This window comes from Bradysia coprophila (genome assembly GCF_014529535.1).
Source record: "Bradysia coprophila strain Holo2 chromosome X unlocalized genomic scaffold, BU_Bcop_v1 contig_578, whole genome shotgun sequence".
Lineage (NCBI taxonomy): Eukaryota > Metazoa > Arthropoda > Insecta > Diptera > Sciaridae > Bradysia > Bradysia coprophila.
Window position 1 is genome coordinate 25,001 of NW_023503350.1, and position 5,040 is coordinate 30,040.

A 5,040-nucleotide genomic window follows, 5' to 3' on the forward strand; every position below is an offset into this window, starting at 1 on the left:
CTGTTTAACAAAATTATTATATTTGTGTAGCCGGAGCCACACCGCTATACCGCACTGTAATAATAAATAAATGGAACGGATAGCCATAGCACATTAACTAATCGAAGCAACGACAAGTGCGACCAACGAAATTTGATTGGACACATTTCATTGAACATTTTCGTTCGAAGTCAATAATCTAGCATCATAATGCACAAAAGTTACATTATACAGCAGTAACATACACATACCCAGCTACTAGCAAACAAAATACAACTAAAAATCCATTCATTACACATTGCCAATCGAATACATTAACACTCATCACAATTCACTATTCATTTACAATGTTCGCACCCGCACCATGCACCACTTCATCGACCAATATAAACGGTGTTAGACGGTTCGACGAAAACGTGTATAGTGCCCAATAAAATGTCAGCCACTATACACGTCTGTTGTTCCTATCCCCGGAGGCACTCATATATAATAAGGGGAGTGTAGTCCGTGAAACGAATATAGCACAAAAGAGAATCGTTGAACTATACAGTATATTCGCACGGGCTATACGGTTTGCTCTATTGGTAGAGCTGGGTATAGTATGTGCGGCGCTCATTCGTTTGTGTTGTACACTTGAAATGAGTATAACTCCTGGTGTGGCAATGAGAAACCGTTTATACGGTCACTGTATCGGTTAAACAAGCTCTCGTTAATATTGCCAAATGAAATGAACTAAATTGTAATAGTGAATGTTTTGCTTAAGAGAACAGTGTTTGAATTGCTAAACGATATTCGTATGTTAGTAAGAAGACGTAAGAAAATGATTGGATTGTGTTGATAATATATGGTGCACATATGGTGCTCTAGCTAGCACAGCAATGTGGACCTATATTATAAATCAATGATTTATTTATAAAATATTGTAGCTGGTGTATGAGTAACATTCATATCCAGTTTATAATAAAAATAAAATCAAAATTCTGGTTGATCCTGCCAGTAGTTATATGCTTGTCTCAAAGATTAAGCCATGCATGTCTAAGTACAAACGAAAATAAAGTGAAACCGCAAAAGGCTCATTATATCAGTTATGGTTTCTTAGATCGTATCCACAATTACTTGGATAACTGTGGTAATTCTAGAGCTAATACATGCATTTAAAGAGAAACCGGTAAAATGGGTTCTCTGCTTTTATTAGATTTAAACCAATGGGGAGCGTTTCGGCGTTCTTACATTTAAACTGGTTGAACTCTGGATAATTTGTTGATCGCATGGTCTCGTACCGGCGACGGATCTTTCAAATGTCTGCCCTATCAACTATTGAAGGTAATGTCTTGGATTACCTTGGTTGCAACGGGTAACGGGGAATCAGGGTTCGATTCCGGAGAGGGAGCCTGAGAAACGGCTACCACATCTAAGGAAGGCAGCAGGCGCGTAAATTACCCACTCCCAGCACGGGGAGGTAGTGACGAAAAATAACAATACAAGACTCACATCCGAGGCCTTGTAATTGGAATGAGTACACTTTAAATCCTTTAACAAGGATCAATTGGAGGGCAAGTCTGGTGCCAGCAGCCGCGGTAATTCCAGCTCCAATAGCGTATATTAAAGTTGTTGCGGTTAAAACGTTCGTAGTTGAACTTGTGTTCCGCACGGGCAGTACCAAACAACTGGTAAAACAGTAGTGGTACCTTGTCTTACTTCCTGTCCTCGGATTAGGAAATGTGCGTGGACGTATTATCGGCGTGTTCGCTCTAGTAGCGTTCACATCAGCCCATCGCAGTGCTCTTAAACAAGTGTTGCTGTGGGCCGATACAAATTACTTTGAACAAATTAGAGTGCTTAAAGCAGGCTTGTAATGCCTGAATATTTTGTGCATGGAATAATGAAATAGGACATCTGTTCTACTTTCATTGGTTTTTTAGACCAAGATGTAATGATTAATGGAAGCAGTTGGGGGCATTAGTATTACAACGCGAGAGGTGAAATTCTTAGACCGTTGTAAGACTAACTAAAGCGAAAAGCATTTGCCAAAGATGTTTTCATTTAATCAAGAACGAAAGTTAGAGGTTCGAAGGCGATCAGATACCGCCCTAGTTCTAACCATAAACGATGCCAGCTAGCAATTGGATGTAGCTACTTCTATGGCTCATTCAGTCGCTTCTCGGGAAACCAAAGCTTTTGGGCTCCGGGGGAAGTATGGTTGCAAAGCTGAAACTTAAAGGAATTGACGGAAGGGCACCACCAGGAGTGGAGCCTGCGGCTTAATTTGACTCAACACGGGAAAACTTACCAGGTCCGAACATAAATGAGTAAGACAGATTGATAGCTCTTTCTCGAATCTATGGGTGGTGGTGCATGGCCGTTCTTAGTTCGTGGAGTGATTTGTCTGGTTAATTCCGATAACGAACGAGACTCAAATATATTAAATAGATGCATACAGGACTATGACATTGAAGCTTTGCATACGCGTTTGTTTTTGGGGGCTTCGGTTCTCATTAGCAAAATGTCGTTGTGTAGGTGGAGTCATACCTGTTTGTTTGTCTAAAATCAAATAGACACTTAGCTTCTTAAATGGACAAATTGTGTCTAACAATATGAGATTGAGCAATAACAGGTCTGTGATGCCCTTAGATGTCCTGGGCTGCACGCGCGCTACAATGAAGGTATCAACGTGTATTTCCTAGGCCGAGAGGTCCGGGTAAACCGCTGAACCACCTTCTTGCTTGGGATTGTGAACTGAAACTGTTCACATGAACCTGGAATTCCCAGTAAGTGCGAGTCATTAACTCGCATTGATTACGTCCCTGCCCTTTGTACACACCGCCCGTCGCTACTACCGATTGAATTGTTTAGTGAGGTCTCCGGACGTGATCGCTGCGACGCCTCCGTTGTGTTGCAGTTGCTTCACAGAAGTTGACCGAACTTGGTTATTTAGAGGAAGTAAAAGTCGTAACAAGGTTTCCGTAGGTGAACCTGCGGAAGGATCATTATTGATTTGAAACAAACAATAACACAAAAACTATGAATGGTGTAACAGCTATTCGTTTTTGTGGAATACGTGCTGTATAGTACGTAATTTAGCGCATAGTTATGTGCAAACTGTTGAACGCATTGTTTCTTATTAAGTAAAATTAGTAAGGAATGGAAGCACTTTGATAGAATTATTTTGGGTACTTACTTTAAGTATAAACGACGAACCTTGTCGTGATATTCGCCCAAAACAAATATGAAATCATTGTGTTTACAAACCCTCTGTCGTATTTTACGTCCTTAGCTGGGCGTAAATGCGCTTTATGTTAACAATAAATTTGTAAAAAAAATTTAATTCAACCCTAAGCGGGGGATCACTTGGTTTGTGGGTCGATGAAGAACGCAGGCAAACTGCGTGTTGACATGTGAAACTGCAGGACAACATGAACATTGACATTTTGAACGCATATTGCGGTCCATACTGATTTGTTTCTTTTATTTAGAAGCTGTATGGACCACACATGGTTGAGGGTCGTTAGATTACTTAATAAAAATTGCATTTTTATTACGATTGGATGCTTTTGGCAATCTTTTTTGGCCCGTTATACGGCCTAAATCGCATTTGGTAAATCATCTGGAAATATCAATATATTTTGATACACAAAATACAATCATTTTATTCGATTGAACGGCGTTTAAATTTAACACTTTATCGCAAATCGTCAAATGAATACAAATGTATTTTGAATAAATTTTTCTAATGCGACCTCAGCTCATGTGAGATTACTCCCTGAATTTAAGCATATTAATGAGGGAAGGAAAAGAAATTAACTAAGATTCCTTTAGTAGCGGCGAGCGAAACAGGATAAGCCCAGCACTAAGCTCTCCGGTCGTCCTGACTGGTAGAGGATGCAGTGTATGGAAAGTCTATTATCTTATGCAACGATAATATGTTCAAGTCCATCTTGAATGGGGCCATTAAACCCATAGAGGGTGCCAGGCCCGTAGCAGCTATTATCAGTATAAGAAGGCTTTTCCAAAGAGTCGTGTTGCTTGATAGTGCAGCACTAAGTTGGTGGTAAACTCCATCTAAGGCTAAATATGACCACAAGACCGATAGCGAACAAGTACCGTGAGGGAAAGTTGAAAAGCACTCTGAATAGAGAGTTAAATAGTACGTGAAACCGTTTAGGGGTTAAGCCTGATGAACCCGAATATTCGAAATGAGAAATTCATTATTTTCTAGTAGTTTCATTCGAAACGAACGGTGGTATGCACTTTTCTCAGTGTAGACATTCCGATCTATTTGTATATCCGTATGGATGGTTTATCAAATGGCCGTATGGTTTGTTCATTCCTATCTGTGGCATTTATGTCATATGGTTGATGCATAGCGGTGACCTGGTAAACAGCAGATAGTTTTTAAAAATCATGCAAACCATTTTTATGTGTATCACGGCTCTATGTGCTGTTTCAGTGCGTGGGTGCAGTGATAGCATGTATTTGATTAGCAATGCGATAGATTTGGGATACCTTCAGGACCCGTCTTGAAACACGGACAAAAGTCTAACATGTGTGCGAGTCATTGGTATATTGTTGAAACCTAAGGCGCAATTAAAATAACTATTTTATGGGATTACAAGTGAATTAAAATTTCATTTCTTCATCCCGGGGCGTTCTATACGAACATGGTCAAGCAATTGAATCCTCTGTTCAAGAGCGTACCTTGAGCATACATGCTGTGACCCGAAAGATGGTGAACTATACCTGATCAGATCGAAGCCAGGAGAAATTCTGGTGGAGGATCGAAACAGTTCTGACGTGCAAATCGATTGTCAGAATTGGGTATAGGGGCGAAAGACCAATCGAACCATCTAGTAGCTGGTTCCCTCCGAAGTTTCCCTCAGGATAGCTGGCGCAAAGAATTATATTGTATATAATCTTATCTGGTAAAGCGATTAGAGGCCTTGGGGCCGAAACGACCTCAACCTATTCTCAAACTTTAAATGGGTAAGAACCTCATCTTTCTTGATCTGAAGATATTGGGGTTTAGATATATTGTGCCCAGTGGGCCACTTTTGGTAAGCAGAA

The 5,040-nt window shown here is 40.3% G+C and overlaps 2 pseudogenes; both read left to right on the forward strand.

Moving 5' to 3' along the window:
- The first annotated feature begins 956 nt into the window (after positions 1–956).
- On the forward strand, positions 957–2,969 carry LOC119070220 (annotated as a pseudogene).
- Positions 2,970–3,307: 338 nt separating this feature from the next.
- Positions 3,308–3,484, forward strand: LOC119070227 (annotated as a pseudogene).
- Positions 3,485–5,040: the final 1,556 nt, after the last annotated feature.